Source organism: Eurosta solidaginis, chromosome 1, assembly GCF_040869045.1.
Source record: "Eurosta solidaginis isolate ZX-2024a chromosome 1, ASM4086904v1, whole genome shotgun sequence".
Taxonomy (NCBI): Eukaryota; Metazoa; Arthropoda; class Insecta; order Diptera; family Tephritidae; genus Eurosta; species Eurosta solidaginis.
In genome coordinates this window covers 299,194,600-299,213,685 of record NC_090319.1, presented here as the reverse complement: position 1 = coordinate 299,213,685, position 19,086 = coordinate 299,194,600, and the positions used below count along the sequence as shown (strand labels likewise).

The 19,086-nt window shown below is 34.3% G+C and overlaps 1 protein-coding gene across 13 annotated transcripts in view; it reads left to right on the top strand.

The window, feature by feature from the left end:
- The window catches only part of ps (RNA-binding protein Nova-1-like protein passilla), a 310,155-nt gene that overhangs the window by 216,671 nt on the left and 74,398 nt on the right, over positions 1 to 19,086 (top strand). The gene's annotated exons all lie outside the window — the stretch shown is intronic.

Sequence of the window (19,086 nt, the reverse complement as noted above, 5' to 3'; positions counted from 1 at the left end):
CATCGACCAGATTTTCACAATGCGCCAAATCTTGGAAAAAACCCGTGAAAAGAGAATCGACACACATCACCTCTTCGTCGATTTTAAAGCCGCCTTCGACAGCACGAAAAGGAGCTGCCTATATGCCGCTATGTCTGAATTTGGTTTCCCCGCAAAACTTATACGGCTGTGCAAAATGACGTTGAGCAACACCATCAGCTCAGTCAGAATTGGGAAGGACCTCTCCGAGCCGTTCGAAACTAAACGAGGTTTCAGACAGGGTGACCCCCTATCGTGCGATTTCTTTAATTTGATGCTGGAGAAAATTATACTAGCTGCAGAACTTAACCGCACTGGAAAAGCGTGCAATTACTGGCATATGCTGATGACATTGATATCATCGGCCTAAACACCCGCGCTGTTAGTTCTGCTTACTCCAAGCTGGAAAAAGAAGCGGTAAAGATGGGTTTGATGGTGAATGAGGACAAAACGAAGTACCTGCTGTCATCGAGCAAAGAGTCAGCGCATATGCGCCTTGGCAACCACGCTACTGTTGGCAGCCATAATTTCGAAATAGTAAAAGACTTCGTTTATTTGGGAACCAGCATCAACATTAGCAACAACATCAGCACTGAAATCCAGCGAAGAATCAATCTTGCCAATAAATGCTACTTTGGACTAGGTAGGCAATTGAAAAGTAAAGTCCTCTCTCGGCGAACGAAAATCATACTCTACAAGTCACTTATCGTACCCGTCCTGCTATATGGGGCAGAAGCATGGACCATGACAACAGCAGATGAAGCGGCTTTGGGAGTGTTCGAGAGAAAAGTTCTTCGAAAGATTTATGGACCTCTACGCGTTGGCGATGGCGAGTACCGAAGAAGATTTAATGATGAGCTGTACGAGCTATACGCAGACATCAACATAGTCCAGCGAATTAAAACGCAGCGGCTGCGCTGGCTAGGCCATGTTATGCGAATGAAAGATGATGCTCCGGCCAGGAAATTGTTTCTATCGGAACCCGCCTATGGAAGCAGAGGTAGAGGGCGGCCCCCACTCCGTTGGAAGGACCAGGTGGAAAACGATTTAAACTCCCTTGGTGTGACCAATTGGCGCCGGTTGGCGGAGCGAAGGAGCGACTGGCGCGCCTTGTTGGACGGCCATAACCGTTTAGACGGTTAAGCGCCAATTAAGTAAGTAAGTAAGTAAGTTTTCTGATGCTTTTTATGTTGGGTAGTAGCGCTCTTCTGTCACTACTTTAACATTTCTGGAAAGGCCTCCCACTTCTTTTTGCAGCTCACCCTAATATGCTGTCCACATTTCATTTGAGTACTGGCGTGGACGATAGTACTTGTACACCAAATCTCTCTTTCACCCATGCCCAATCAAGTTATAGCCACAAGCCTTGGAAGCCGCTGATGTGAGCTTTCGGTTTCACGAGAAAATCAGTCTAACTGACGGATGCCGAATTCGTATCATGCCACCTCCAATGTGCACCTTTAAAAGCTTGAAACTGTCCTTTTCAAAAAAATGTTGTCGCATTATCTGAAGACTTGTGTACGTGTCCATTGGTGCGCGCACACAACTTACTCTGTGCACGTTTGTAAAGCAAGTCGCTTTATCTAAAAAGCCGTCCTGGCTTTCACCCCTCCAGACGCTCCCAATGTAATCTCCCGAGCAATCCCTTAAACACTGTATGTCGGGTTGACCTTGCCAGGCTGTGTGTCAAGAACGTCTGCATTAAACTTCAGTTGATCTTCAAAATCAACGCGATTAAAGTTATTCGAATAAAATTTGCCCAAAGTGGTTAATTTATGGTATAAGAATAATTTAACACAATAGAATGTTTAACTGCAGACGTAAATGAAATAGGAAACTCGTCAAGAAAAACAAGGCAAAGAATTCTCCCCAGAAGAACATAAATAATCATTTGTTTACAACGGGTCAAATGTGAACCGAAGATAAAATTTTTATAAAAAAATCGATAGCTACAAAAATAGTTTACATATGAACCCAAAATACCTTATACCCTTTCAGTTTCGAAAATAAATAATAGGAGTAAAATATAAAAATAATTATTACTTGTCAGGAAAAACGATTTTCTTCCTAAAATGGGTCAAATTTGACCCAAACGCCTTGTGATGGTTTAACGCTTGCAGAAGCCAAAAAAGTGAAAAAAGCTAAGAAGTGCATTGCTTGAAGGTCATTTGATATGTCAAGGGATGTTTGTTTGGAACCTCCTGCTTAAGATCCTAAAATTAAAAAAAAAAACCAGTAAGGACGGGACTGTCTTCGGCTATCTGAACGATCGGTTGTATGGGATATATATTATATATAGCTCCGATCGAAATGATTTTTACAGGAAATCTTCTATGTTGTATTAGAATATATATCACCAAGTTTCACTTTTTTATATTGGAAACTAAGGGAGAAATGGCCAAAAATCTTTCCATCTGTATGATCGGTTGTATGGGATAGGTATATACTATATACATATAGCTCCGATCGAAGTGCAATGTTGCGCACTCGTTAACTATTTTTCCGGCAAAACTACGCTTATAGAGGAGTACTTTTTGGCGGGATAAACACCGCCATGTACTTTTAAGGACGCCAAAGAGTCTCTCGATAGGATTGTGTGCTTTGCACAGCGCCTCGTTGTACCGAAATTTAGGCGTTCCTTCAGTCTCGTTAGGTAGAGGTTTCATCAGCCATGGCTCCAACGGATACCCAGAATCGCCTGTAGTTTGTTACTTTTGATATTGCACAGTCAAACGGAATTAAACAACTTACCTATCAAAAACGTGTTTAAAGTTCCAGTTTCGTATGAGCGTGGCAATACCCGATGCACTGCAGAGGAGGTCCAAATAAACGAGTCATGTCTTGCTCCAGGAAATTTCGCATTCACGTTTAAAATTCTAAGGTGGGTATCGCATATCTGCAAATAAGTGTGTTGTTCTTACCATTTGCACGTTGATCGAATGGTGCCCATGATGATTGACGTAATTCGATTCATTATCCTTTCGTCCCAAAATTGACAGGTGAGTGCAATCGATTGCACCGATAGTGCCCGGTAGAAATGGTAAAGGGGCTGATGCAAATATTTCCTTTGCCGCCTGGCGCTCTATTTGGGTCATAGGGAATTTTATGTGATTGAAAAACAGCGAATTGTTAATTGCATCAGTCACACGATGTACGCAACGGCTTATTGAGGTTTGGCTCATGGAAATTCCCCACTGGTCTCCCAACGGGCGCTGGTAGCATCCAGTGGCATAAAACCTTAACACTGCTAGAACCTATCACCATTTTAAGTATTACATATAATGCATGTATAAAAATTAGTTTATAGCCTATAGGACCTATGTTCCTGCTTATCGAGTGATAGCGCGGTTATTCTTGATCCTTTTAACTGTATATTTAGCTGCGACACTATAGTTGCGTTCCATTGAGACTTGAGCGAGATACGGATAGAAATTTAACATGCAAATGAAACAACAACGTTGTGATCCTGATATTTATCTGGTTCAATTTCTGATCCGTATAGCAGTTCTGTTCGTTTCGTTTTCTGTAGTAGATTTTTTGACAGCTAACCACTTTTGAGTTGGTAGCACTCATGGCTCAACTATATGGTTGGTTCATCTCTACAGCAACAACATACATTTGTTCACATTGCCAAAATCAGAGTGTTGCTGTTAGACGAATGGAACGGAATGAAAACATAAGACTTAGCAGCATTTTTATGTAGTAAGAAAATGAATCTTCTATGATACATTAGAATAAATATCACCAGGTTTAACGTTTTTATATTGGAAACTAAGGGAGAAATTGCAAAAAATCGTTCTATCTGATCTATATATTGTATGGGATATATACTATATATAGCTCCGCTCAAAGTGATTTTTTCGGGATATCTTCTATGACGCAGTAGAATATATATCACCGAGTTTCACGTTTATACTTTCTAAATTGCGGCAAGAATGACCAAAATCGTCTTATCTGAACGATCGGTTGTATGGGAGATATATGTTATAGTGGTCCGATCCTACCGGATCCGACAAATGTTTAATACAATTCAAAAATACATCCGTGTGCCAAATTTCATTGAGATATCTCAAAATTTGAGGGACTGGTTTGCGTTCAAACAGACAGACGGACGGACAGACGGACATGGCTATATCAACTCAGTTCGTCGCCCTGATCAATTCGGTATACTTAATGGTGAGTCTATCTTCTATATTTCTCAACGTTACAAACATCGGACCAAAGTTAATATACCATTTCATGTACATGAAAGGTATAAAAAAAATCGATTTCCACGCTCAACCGCAGTATATGGTTAGTTTGTTTAGTCAATTGTGCCTATTTTAAAATAGTGTATGCCTTCTTATTAGTTGCCAGAATAAAAAAACTAGAGTTCGCCCAGTGGTTGAAATTCAACCACAGGAAAGGAAAAGACAGGAAAGGAAAGGAAAAGAAGGGAAAGGTAGGAAAATCAATGGAAGGGAAATGAAAATAAAAGAAATGAAAGAAAAGAAAAGTAGAGGAATTGAAAGGAAAGGAAAGGAATGGAAAGGAAAGGAAAGCAGAGGAAAAGAAAGGAAGGAAAGGAAAGGAAGGAATATGAATGGAAGAGAAATGAAAGTAAAAGGAAGGAAATAAAAAGAAAATTAAAAGACAGGAAAGGAAAATTAAGAAAAGGTAAGGAAAGGAAAGGAAAGGAAACGAAAGGAAAGGAAATGAAAGGAAAGGAAATGAAAGGAAAGTAAAGGAAAGGAAAAGAAAGAAAACAAAGGAAAGGAAAATAAAAGAATATAATTGAAAAGAAAGGAAAGCAAAGGAAAAAAAAGAAATAGACTGGATGCATGATTAGCTATGTATTTTTGTTAAATTTTTATTGTGTACAAAGCAACTCCTCGGCCATGCTCACGATTCAGCATAGTACACAAAAAGCAAGTACACACACACAGCGTGTCTATAGTATGAATAAGTGCATGTGCAGGGTGTGACTTTCATGTTAAATTTTTTATATTAAAATGGTTTTTCAAAAGTTTTTATTTATGGATAACAGTGCAGCGCAAAATTTCCTATCAATACATATATAATTTGTATACCTTAGAATTATAGTTTAGCAGAAAATGGTACCACATTTTTTCATCTTGTCTATTTATATATAAGATTTTTTATTTGTTACACTAGCGCACACAATATTTTTCTGTTTTTGTTTGTTTGTGTTTTGGTTCATTCAATGCCGATTAGCGATACAAGAAGTAAATTACCAAGGCTGCGTTTACTCTTACCTTTAAACAATTACATACATAGATATGAGCTTACGGTTGTAGTTATGCTCGTTGACCATATTTTTCATGCTTTTTAATTTTTGTTTAAGGCTGAAGCGTTTAAACAACCAAATTGACCGAAAATTCAGCTTATTGTGGCGTAAAGTTAGAAAATTATAAGCTATAGTTAAAAAAATAATAATAAATTTAAGGCGCGATAACCTCCGAAGAGATCTAAGGCCTAGCTTATCTTCCAATTTGCGCCGTGCTCCTTTTGATTTTCCCTACAAATTGGCCGGACTGGACCTACATGTTTTATGCCGGTTTACTCCGAACGGCATCTGCAAGGCAGATGAGTTTTCACTGAAAGCTTTTCATGACAGAAATACACCCGGAGCGCTTGCCAAACACTGCCGAGGGGCGACCACGCTTAAAAAAATGTTCTTCTAATTGAAAAAACTTGTTTCTAAAATTTTGATGTTGCTTTGCCAGGGGTGTGAACCCAGGGCATACGGTGTGGTAGGCAGAGCACGCTACCATCACACCACGCTGGCCACCATAAGCTATAATTACAAAAGTAAATAAATTAAACACAAACAAATTACCTCTGGTTGTTGTTTTTCGCATTTATTCAATTTAAGCCTCAAAATTTTTACGTATGCACATGTACACATATTTTTTTTTTTATAATTATTTTCCAATATAAATAAAAATATTGTTATACTTTAACTAAGCGTTAAGTTTTGTTTACTATGCACTCAAATAAAAAAACAACAAAATGCATTAAAGCAGCCTTCTAGGGTAAATAGTCAGCGCAACCTACTAACCTTCTTAGCCCTACACGGCGTATGAGTGATATTTTTATTTTTTTAGTTATTCAACATTCTATTGTTGGTGCCATTTTTATACTCAGCTGAGCAGAGCTGTAATCCGTAACGGCATAACCTAATCGAGATAGATATAGACTTCTATATATCGAAATGATCTGGGTGAAAAAAGAAATTCATTTAGCCATGCCCCTCCGTCCGTCCGCCTGTAAACACGATAACTTGAATAAATTTTGAGGTATCTTGATGAAATTTGGTATGTAGGTTCCTGGGCGCTCATCTCAGATCGCTATTAAATTTCGAAAAACCGAAAAAGTGCGATAATTCATTACCAAAGACCGATAAAGCGATGAAATTTGGTAGGTGCGTTGACCTTGTAACGAAAAAAAGAAAATTGGAAAAATTTTGGACAATGGGCGTGGCACCGCCCACTTTTAAAAAGGTAGTTTAAAAGTTTTGCAAGCTGTAATTTGGCAGTCGTTGAAGATATCATGATGAAATTTGGTAGGCACGTTACTATGCTAGATAAAAATTAGCGAAATCGGATGACGAACACGCCCACTTCTAAAAAAAATTGTTTTTTAAAGTCAAATTTTAACAAAAAATTTAATATCTTTACAGTATAAAAGTAAATTATGTCAACATTCGACTCCAGTAATAATATGGTGCAACAAAATACAAAGATAAAAGAAAATTTCAAAATGGGCGTAACTCCGTCCTTTTTCATTTAATTCGTCTAGAATACTTTTAATGCCATAAGTCGAACAAAAATTTACCAATCCTTGTGAAATTTGGTAGGGACATAGAATCTATGACGATAACTGTTTTCTGTGAAAACGGGCGAAATCGGTTGAAGCCACGCTCAGTTTTTATATACAGTCGACCGTCTGTCCTTCCGCTCGGCCGTTAACACGATAACTTGAGCAAAACACGATATATCCCAACTAAACTTAGTTCACGTACTTATCTGAAGTCACTTTATCATGGTATAAAGTATGGCCGAAATCCGACTATGACCACGCCCAATTTTCCGATATCGAAAATTACGAAAAATGAAAAAAATGCCATAATTCTGTACCAAATATGAAAAAAGAGATGAAACATGGTAATTGGATTGGTTTATTGACGCAAAATATAACTTTAGAAAAAACTTTGTAAAATGGGTGTGACACCTACCATATTAAGTAGAAGAAAATGAAAAAGTTCTGCAGGGCGAAATCAAAAGCCCTTGGAATCTTGGCAGGAATACTGTTCGTGGTATAACATATATAAATAAATTAGCGATACCCGACAGAAGATGTTCTGGGTCACCCTGGTCCACATTTTGGTCGATATCTCGAAAATGCCTTCACATATACAACTAAGGGCTACTCCCTTTTAAAACCCTCATTAATACTTTTAATTTGATACCCATATCGTACAAACACATTCTAGAGTCACCCCTGGTCCACCCTTATTGCGATATCTCGAAAAGGCTTCAACCTATAGAACTAAGGCCCACTACGTTTTAAATAATCATTAACACCTTTCATTTGATATACATGTCATACAAAAACATCCCAGGGTTACCCTAGGTTCATTTTGCTAAATGGTGATTTTCCGTTATTTTGTCTCCAAAGCTCTCAGCTGAGGATGTAATGTTCGGTTACACCCGAACATAGCCTTCCTTACTTGTTTTGATTTATGTTGATTAGTTAAAATAAATTTCTGGTGCAGACATAATTGGGATGCAATTCAATATTTATTAAGTGTCAGCTGTACACCCACATGACAAACAAAAAACTATTTTTTTTTGTTCTTTCAAGATATTCAGTTTATGACCCAATACAATTATGAATTCAATGACGTCGCTTATTTGCTTCATATTCAAGGTAAAGCCAAAGAAACTGTATTAGAGCTCTGCATATTTTTAAACAAATACAATCATAAATATTTGTAGACATTGCTAATAAATTATCTAACATATGAATATATTAAGTATTAATAAAAAAGTTGTTAAAATATGCAAGCACTTAAAAATTGATGATCTCACACAATGCGTTCTTGACACTGACCGTTTAAAAAATGCAGGTTTTTGATAAAAAAAATATAATTTTTAAAATTTAAATGTCACGCATTTCATTACTTTCGATGGTATGGTACAGAGGACGGGTTTTTGTGGTATTTGGCACGTTGATGAATTATAAAAGTGTATTTTTTTCATCCGCCTAATTTTTATTTATGCATGTGGTCACCGTGTAAAGTAAAGTACTAAATTGAGGTACAGAAATGTATGCTCTATAATAAAATAATCGCCTGTTTTCTCCATTCATACTTCGTCACAGAGTTTTTTTTAAGAAAAATTAATGTTCTTGAGGAGCTTATGAACGTGGAGGGATATTATAATTTTTTAAATTTAATTTTACGAAAAAAATTTTGAAATGTTTTGTATGTACTACGGGGGAAAATCCGCGGTTCGTTATTTTGATTTTAAAGTTGAAAACAATTTTTTTTAAATTATACAAATTTTTAAATATACAGAAATTGTTTAAACTTTAAATGCAAAATTTTAGTCATAGCATATTTTATTTCGGTTCTTTATTTAAATTTGAAATACTTTTTTTTGTTTGTTAAGGTTTTCGAAATTTTTTTAAAAAGATTTACTTAAATTAAAATCTAATATGCTGCATATTGAGTTATTATGTTTTCAGCTGTTTGATTTTCAATTTAAATTTTAAATATTTTTTTATAATTTTCCAAATTTTTTGAAAGAATTTTTGGTCAGAATTCAACTTAAAAGGCTACAAAACATGCAATTATATTTTCGGTTGGTAAATTTTAAAGTTAAAAGCCAATTTTTAAAAGGTTCGATATAAAAAAATTTTTGTTCGAATAAAATTTAACAGTTTATTTTGATCTTAGATGCGACAATTTTATTTTTATTTTTGAGTTGAACTGATTTAATATGCTACATTTTGTGTTATTATATTTTCGGCCTGCTGATTTTTAATTTAGAATCAAATTAAAAATTTTTTTTTTTAATTTTATGAAAAAAATGTTTAGTTTGACGAAAGTAATAGACTACATATTATGTAATTGTATTTTTCGTATTTAAATGTTAAAGTTGTTAAACGAAATTATTTAAATTTTGGAAGGTATTATAAAAATTATAATAAAACAAGTAAGGAAGGTTAAGTTCGGGTGTAACAGAACATTACATACTCAGTTGAGAGCTATGGTGACAACATAAGGGAAAATAACCATGTAGGAAAATGAACCGAGGGAAACCCTGGAATGTGTTTGTATGGCATGGGCATCAAATGAAAGGCATTAAAGAGTATTTTATGAGGGAGTGGGCCATAGTTCTATAGGTGGACGCCATTTAGGGATATAGCCATAAAGGTGGATCAGGGTTGACTCTAGAATGCGTTTGTACGATATGGGTATCAAATGAAAGGTATTAATGAGTATTTTAAAAGGGAGTAATCCTTAGTTCCATAGGTGGACGCCGTTGCGAGATATCGCCATAAAGGTGGACCAGGGGTAACCCTAGAATTTGTTTGTACAATATGGGTATCAAAAGAAAGGTGTTAATGAGTATTTTAAAAGGGAGTAATCCTTAGTTCCATAGGTGGGCGCCGTTTCGAGATATCGCCATAAAGGTGGACCAGGGGTGACCCTAGAATTTGTTTGTACAATATGGGCATCAAACGAAAGGTGTTAATGTGTATTTTAAAAGGGAGTGGGCCTTAGTTCTATAGGTGGACGCCGCTTCGAGATATCGCCATAAAGGTAGACCAGGGATGACCCTAGAATTTGTTTGTACAATATGGGCATCAAACGAATGGTGTTAATGAGTATTTTAAAAGGGAGTGGGCCTTAGTTCTATAGGTGGATGCCGTTTCGAAATATCGTCATAAAAGTGGACCAGGGCTGACTCTAGAATGTGTTTGTACGATATGGGTATCAAATTAAAGGTATTAATGATGGTTTTTGTATAGGTGGTCGCCTTTTCGAGATATCGCCATAAAGGTGGACCAGGGGTGACTCTAGAATGCGTTTGTACGATATGGGTATCAAATGAAAGGTATTAATGAGTATTTTAAAAGGGAGTAATCCTTAGTTCCATAGGTGGACGCCGTTGCGAGATATCGCCATAAAGGTGGACCAGGGGTGACCCTAGAATTTGTTTGTACAATATGGGTATCAAAAGAAAGGTGTTAATGAGTATTTTAAAAGGGAGTAATCCTTAGTTCCATAGGTGGGCGCCGTTTCGAGATATCACCATAAAGGTGGACCAGGGGTGACCCTAGAATTTGTTTGTACAATATGGGCATCACACGAAAGGTGTTAATGTGTATTTTAAAAGGGAGTGGGTCTTAGTTCTATAGGTGGACGCCGTTTCGAAACATCGCCACAAAGGTGGACCAGGGGTGACTCTAGAATATGTTTGCACGATATGGGTATCAAATTAAAGGTATTTATGAGGGTTTTAAAAGAGAGTGGTGGTAGTTGTATATGTGAAGGCGTTTTCCAGATATCGACCAAAATGTGGACCAGGGTGACCCAAAACATTATCTGTGGGATACCGCTAATTTATTTATATATCTAATACCTGCCAAGATTTAAAGGGTTTTTTATTTCGCCCTACAGAACTTTTTCATTTTCTTCTACATAATATGATAGGTGTCACAACCATTTTATAAAGTTTTTTCTAAACTTATATTTCACGTCAATAAAACAATCCAATTACCTTACCATGTTTCATCCCTTTTTTCGTATTTGGTATAGAATTATGGCATTTTTTTCATTTTTCGTAATTTTCGATATCGAAAAAGTGGGCGTGGTCATAGTCGGATTTCGTTCATTTTTCATACCAAGATAAAGTGAGTTCAAGTAAGCACGTGAACTAAGTTCATTAAAGATATGTCGATTTTTGCTCAAGTTATCGTGTTAACGGCCATGCGGAAGGACAGACGGATGGCTGTGTATAAAAACTGGGCGTGGCATCAACCGATTCCGCCCATTTTCACAGAAAACATTTAACGTCATAAAATCTATGCCCCTACCAAATTTCAAAAGGATTGGTTAATTTTTTTCGACTTATGGTGTTAAAAGTATCCTAGACAAATTAAATGAAAAAGGGCGGAGCCACGCCCATTTTGAAACTTTCTTTTATTTTTGTATTTTGTTGTACCACATCATTACTGGAGTTGAATGTTGACATAATTTACTTATATACTGTAAAGATATTAAATTTTTTGTTAAAATTTTACTTTAAAAAATTTTTTTGTTAAAAGTGGGCGTGATCCTTCTCCGATTTTGCTAATTTTTATTAAACGTACATATAGTAATAGGAGTAACGTTCCTGCCAAATTTCATCATGATATCTTCAACGACTGCCAAATTACAGCTTGCAAAATTTTAAATTACCTTCTTTTAAAAGTGGGCGGTGCCGCGCCCATTGTCCAAAATTTTACTAATTTTCTATTCTGCGTTATAAGTTCAACTCATCTACCAAGTTTCGTCGCTTTATCTATCTTTTGTAATGAATTATCGAACTTTTTCGGTTTTTCGAAATTTTCGATATCAAAAAAGTAGGCGTGGTTATAGTCCGATATCGTTCATTTTAAACAGCGATCTGAGATGAGTGCTCAGGAACCTACATACCAAATTTCATCAAGATACCTCAAAATTTACTCAAGTTATCGTGTTAACGGGCGGACGGACGGACGGACGGACGGACGTACGGACGGACATGGCTCAATCAAATTTTTTTTCGATCCTGATTATTTTGATATATGGAAGTCTATATCTATCTCGATTCCTTTATATATGTACAACCAACCGTTATCCATTCAAACTTAATATACTCTGTGAGCTCTGCTCAACTGAGTATAATTAACAGTTTTTTTATGTTAGATGCGACAACTTTTTTGTTTCATTTTTTTGATCGAACTAAAACTTAAAATGCTTCATTCTTGATTTTAAATTTGAAAAAATCTTATAAAATTTTTGTTTGTACAAAACAAGTTTTCAATTTTTTTTTGTTTTAAATTGAAAACAGATTTTCAATATTTTTTTTTTATTTTTTAAAAAGTATATTTAGTAAGACAACATAACGTCGGTGAAACTGCAAAACCGTGTATAAATTTTCTTAGCAAATTTCCCAATGTTAATGTCAAAAATTTGAAACTCTCGCCATAAAGATTTACTTTTTTACTCTCATTACGGCTAGCTCATAGTTTATTGAAATATTTTATTGAATATAACTTGGTGGGAATATGTTGAATATAATAAATAATATCCTCTAAATAAGGCCATTTTTTGTCACCAGAATTATGGGCGGTTTTACACTTTCATCGACGATATGTGCATTAACGTGGGTCGATTTGTATGGACGAAAGTTAACCGATATCGCGCCATCGATTTTTGGATAGGATTTGGGTTCAGAAAAAAAAAGTTCCATTACGCATACCTGAAAAAATAAATTTCGAGCCTACGAAATTTAATTTTTTTTGACTTTTTTTTTTAATGACCTACTAAAAAATTTTCATATGTATACCCTGTCCGACTCAAAAATGATTTGGAAGTCGTTGAAGATATCATGATTAAATTTGGCAGGAACATTACTCCTATTACTATATGTGTCCTAAATAAAAACTTCCAAAATCGGATGACGAAAACGCCCACTTTAAAAAAAAGTTTTTTAAGTAAAATTTTATCAAAAAATTGAATATCTTTACAGTATATAAGTAAGTTATGTCAACATTCATCGCCAGTAATTATATGGTGCAACAATATACAAAAGTAAAACAATATTTCAAAATGGGTGTTGCTCCGCCCTTTTTCATTTAATTTGTCCAGAATACTTTTAATGCCTTAAGTCGAACGAAAATTTACAAATCCTTGTGAAATTTAGTAGGGACATAGATTCTATGACGGTAACTGTTTTCTGTGAAAAAGGCCGAAATCGGTTGAAGCCACGCTCAGTTTTTATACATAGTCGACCGTCTGTCCTTCCGCTCGGCCGTTAACACGATAACTTGAGCAAAAATCGATATATCGTTACTGAACTCACTTTCTCTTGGTTATAAAAATGGGCGAAATCCGACTATGACCACGCCCACTTTTTCGATATCGAAAATTTCGAAAGATGAAAAAATTCCGTAATTCTATACCAAATACGAAAAAAGGGATGAAACATGGTAATTGGATTGGTTTTTTAGTAAAAAATTTGTAAAATGGGTGTGACACCTACCATATTAAGTAGAAGAAAATGAAAAGGTTCCGTAGGGCGAAATCAAAAGCCCTTGGAATCATGGCAGGAATACTTTTCGTGGTATTACATATATAAATAAATTAGCGGTACCCGATAGATGATGTTCTGGGTCACCCTGGTCCACACTTTGATCGATATCTCGAAAACGCCTTCACATATACAACTAAGTGCCACTCCCTTTTAAAACCCTCTTTAATACCTTCCATTTGATACCCATGTCATAGAAACACATTAAAGGGTTACCCCATGTTCATTTTCCTACATAGTTATTTTCCCTTATTTTGTCTCCAAAGCTTTCAGATGAGTATGTAATATTCGGTTAGACCTGAACTTAGCCTTCCTTACTTGTTAGAGTTGGTTTTTATGTACACATTTTTTTTACAGACGAACATACATTTTTGCGCTTTAGGCATTTAAATTAACTGTTTTATTGTTATTTGTATACAATGTCACAAAGTTAATGCTTTAGCTTATTTTTGAACTATTTTTAAGTTTGTTTTTTTATATAATGTGTCTGACTGATTACTGGTTTTTCCCCATTCGTATATAAAATATACATACATACGTACATGTTAAGTATCTTTTTGTGCTGAGTTGCGGTTAGATTAACAAAACAACAAAAGTGAAAAAGAAAAAATAAAAAATTACATGAATATAAAAAGCAAAACGCGTATTATGGCATTCTTGACATTATGACTGAATAACTGACTGACAAATGCGACTCAATGAATTAGCACAGTTGCGATTGTGTTTGTTATTTGTGATTGGTTAGATTTTGTATCAAATGATTGGTTGTTGTTGATATTGCTATTGTTGTGTTAGTTAATTGTAAAACGTTTTACATATTCTCTTTTTTATACAAAATATTTTTATGTTTGGCGATGCTCGACCGACGACAGGTACTTTTCTACTTTTTGAATCGCATGTTTTCTAGTTATTAGTGAAATATATTTATAGATATGATCTTTACATCTTCTAGGAACGTTCCTAATAAAGAGAGGGGCTTTGTCATCAATCAATCAACATTCAATCCTTTAAAAAAATTTCAATGCTCTGCATTTTTTTTTTTTTTTTTGTACTAGCGAACTTAATCATTTTTAGTATTTTTAAAAAGAAATTTTTTTCCAGAAAATTTAATAAAAAAATTTACAAATTAGTTTTCGTGCTTTATTAATTTTTTAATTTTTATTGCTTTAAAAAATAAATCTCAATTTTTGGCAGATCTGCTTATTTGGTCTGTTTAAAAAAAAGGCAAAACTAAAGACCTTCAAAGTTTTAAAACTACATACTCAAGAAAAAAGTTCTAAGTGTATGCTTTATCTGCTCGGGCGCCATCCCTATTTGAATACTTACGCCACACTTAATGAGTTTGGCCTTAAAGTTTGGAGTTGAAATTTTTTAGGAATTGCGCATTCGGTTTTGAACAAGTGGTAAATATTTACTTTCCCGATATGGCGCTGCTACTATGCTTGCTCACATTCCGAAAGTGGCAGGTTCAAATCCTGCGGAAAATAACAGCACACGTTAAAATGTTTTGGAAAGTATTTTTCGAAATAGGGTGGATTATTTGTTTGGCACACCCTCCGCGGGTATTTTTGTTCTTGTTAAAAGTAAGGTTGATAAACTTGACTTCTGGAAAAACTGATTGTCAGAAATCAGTGATACCAATAAGCTAATGAATTAAAAAAAAAATTAAAAATGTTGATGAAAGTTCGTTCCAGTTCAAGAAATTTTGCAAAATATCTTAAGCTTTGATTTATGTACCCACTTTATTTCCGGACATGCTAGTCTGTATGTATACCCTTATTGCTTGGGCGCCAGCCGTAATGAAATAGTACATCGTACTTAATGAGTTTTCCCTCTGTTTTAACCATTTACGGAGTATGCCTCTCCATCAAACATTAGTATAATATAAGGTTTCCTGACGTCTTATGGGGATTGCGTGCTTGCCCTCTGCACCCATAGTTGGAGGTTGGTATCTTTGGGAAACAAACATCAAACATTAAAATACTTCAGAAAAGGTTTTACAAAAAGCGTTTGCTCCACGGCAGTGGTGTTTCAAGCCTTCTGAAAGGAAGTTAAACCCAAAGCTTTTCAAAAAGCTTATCTACTAAACCAGATTACATTTGAGATCGCAAACAATTTCGGAAACTGATCTACCAGAAGGAGCGGAAAGTTTTATTCATAAGTATTTATAAGGATATCTACTTACTTCATTCTTTAAGCGAATGTTCAAGTGTGATTGCTCATGGCAGCTGTTGTTGCCTAGTCGATTTCAATAATTTATTTTCAAAAAATTTTGCTTGGCTTTTATATGCTTATATTTGTTATAAGACACCTTCAAAAGTTTGGCCATATGTCTGTACGTGGGAACAATTTTTGGGTTTACCCATAAACTTGTCTTGAGACGATATTCTGAATGTGATAAACTTGGCGCTTGAAAATTGAGCTAAATAAATGAAGCAAGGTGAATTTTTGATCATATATTTGGTATACATATTTGGTTATTTTTCTACCGGTATAAATACATTAGAGCGGGACGTTTTGTAGGGAAAATCTCATTTTAATCGAAAGGTTTTTAATTAGGATCATACAACAATTTGCGGGAAATACTTAAGTTACTAGGTGAACTTGGAATGACTTTGAGCTCGAAATTTCCCACCGTCAGATTCATTTGAACCTTCTTAACTTATCAAGGACCGTTAAATGTACAACGGCTTTATGAGTTCATGATGACAATATAATGACCTCCTATGTTCATGGGTATATCCAGTGTCAGGAGGCACACGGGTATAATTAGTTGGGCATACAAGGTAGGCTTGTGCACATTGTATCGTCAGAATACCCTAAAATGATGGAAAATATTTAAAGTCCTGTTAAGAAAAAAAATTTAAATTTATTTTATTAGTATTATTATTATTATTATAAATTTTAAGACTAGCAAATAGAGATCACTTTCTGCTATCAGCTTTAATAAAAATTTATATTTTATTTCGACCCTTTCTAATTTAAATAGATACATGTAAACATACATACTTCTAATTTATGGCTTCGAGAATCGCAGAACTTCTGCTTTTTTAATGTTTTTTCCACCATTTCGTTTTTCATCTCAATTTGAATACTTGCAAATATTGTTGTTAGTGTAATTGAATTAGATAATTGGCGCCTTTTTTCATTTCTGTTTTCTACCTTGCCGTTTGCTACTTCATTTCATTATTCTTTTTCTTCAAAATTTGTATTTCAAACAATTTGTACTTACTTATTTCCATTAGCTTTGGGATTGCGAGCAAAGCGTGTTTTCGCCATTCACCAATAAAAAATCTTCATATAAATTTGTATACACACATACATGTCATTGAACAGCTTTTTTTTGTGCTGTTTGTTACATTTGCAGTTAAGTGGAGCTCAAGTGATAGATTCATATACAGTAACCAGGCAGATTATTAGGAACAAGGAAATATGCATATAAGTCATTTTTATAATAAAGGGAATTTGTACATAAATTGGCACAAACAAAACGTTAAAACGGTAAATCTCTGAAAACACACTGGTAAAAATTGTATTTAATCCTCATTAAGATATTTTTTAATTATTGGAGTAAAAACCTACAGACAGACAAAGTTCTAAAAATTGTTGATCCGACATCTATAAAAAATAAAATAAAAAACATCTATAGTATTGATAAAAACCGCCCTTCAACCTTTCCGTTGTCACACATTAACTGTCGGCGGTAAAAATGCTATTTATATGAAGAGTAAATAAAAACGAAACTTATTAACAAAATCCTAAAAGTGCGGTAAAAAAAGGTAGTAAAAACTGATTTATTGCTTTATCCAATTCAAACTAGGACAAATCGTTTCATACAATAAAACAGGGACTTATCGTTTTTATTTTATTTTAAAAAGAATACATACCAGATCAGTCGATTGAAGATGGACGTGCGTAACGGATTGAGGGACCTAGATCAAAAAGGAGATGAAATTGTATCGTAGTATTTTAAGACCACTTTGAGTCTATTTCGGGACTGCTTCCAAAATTTCGCGATGACCTCAGCAACACTTTACGATAATTTTATCGGAACAACTTCTGGATCATTTTGATAATATTTCGAAACGAACGAATTTGCTTGTTTCTACTTTTTTTGCAAGATACTGTATGCGCATACCTCATGCATGGTTGTATTTTTTTTTATTTTTTTTTACAAATTACTTAATGTTGAAGTGTGCACGGCATTGAAGTAAAATGACCTTGACTTTTAAGTAATTTATCGACAACAAAACAATTATACAAAAATCTTCAAATAACACAAATATCTAAAATACTTTTTTCATAAAAAATTTACTAAATCGAAGTATATATTATTTAAATTGAAATATTAACAATAGAGATAATAATTAGTTTAGTGTATTTCAAAATTCGAGCTGCAAGTGATCCAGCAATGAAATGGAAACATGGGGTATCACTTCAAAACTTTCGCATGTAAAATTTTTCTTTTGTTCGTTTCACTTAAGTTATTGTTAGGGCTCGATACAGAAAAGACAAAGATGAGTAAAATGATAAATAACATAATTATTATATAATATACTAAGATAAACTTAAAATAAATTGATTGTTTTTTATTCAAGTGAGAATTACAGCGGGCAATGAATAGAAAGAAATTTAGTTACAGCTTTTTATGTTTTAATAATTTTAAGTGGAGCACAAAGTACAAATGTTATAAAAATAATATTTAATTTCAAACACACAGACATATAAAAGAGTATATACATATACTTAACTACTTACATATATAGCATATTATCAGTGGCATTCATGCATAAATAAAATTAGTATAGACAACAAAGCAAAACAAATGCCTTTTAATAGCAAGAAAATTTAACAATTACCCACATGCATGTTGGCCTAGTTTACAATAAATATTAAAAGAAATATATAAATGCATTAAATCATATTTTAAAATTTTCTAAAAATTTTGCTTTTAAAAATATTAACTATCAATGTTTTTCAATAATTCTGTGCAATTTAGCTTTTGCGCAAACTTTATACTTTTATAAAAAAAAAAAAGATAAAAAAAAGGTCGGTGATATTAATAATAGGAATTTAAAAAAAAGAGTAATTGCATCAGAGAGCTTCTGTTCTATTTACGTTTATAAGCCACCTGTTAAGGTACAAAAGCATATTAAAATGACCTCCGTAGCTTAACTCAAACTGGATATATGTAGACATATGCCCGTTATTTTTTTGGTAATAAATATATAAAATTTTTCTCATGATATTTGAAGAGTATGCGACGTATGCTTGTACGCAGCAAACATTCGTAGTCAAAAAAGAGTCATAAAAGACGCTTAAATTGGAGCATTTACATTAAGTTCATTTAAGAGTCCAAAAAATGTGTGTATTTTCCTTCTTGCCAGGGTCGTCTTAGATGAGTTTTATTTCAAACATCATGTGAGCCTAAATAGCAGTTTCATCAGACTTCCACTACGTATAATAATTTGCTTTTTATATGACTCTTTTCGGAGTCATTTATGTGCTTTGTATTAGGGATTATAATTGGGCAGATCAGGGAAGATTTTGGACGCATAGATTGGCATTGAGGACGTGCTCTTCATACTAGTGTAAAGGTAGACGCCTCTAACTACTCAGCCATACTAATGCCCCGCCGAACGCGGTAAAACTTAGAGACCAATTACAAAGCGTGCTAAGGGGCATTCACATGGCTGAATAGTTAGAGGCATCTGACTTT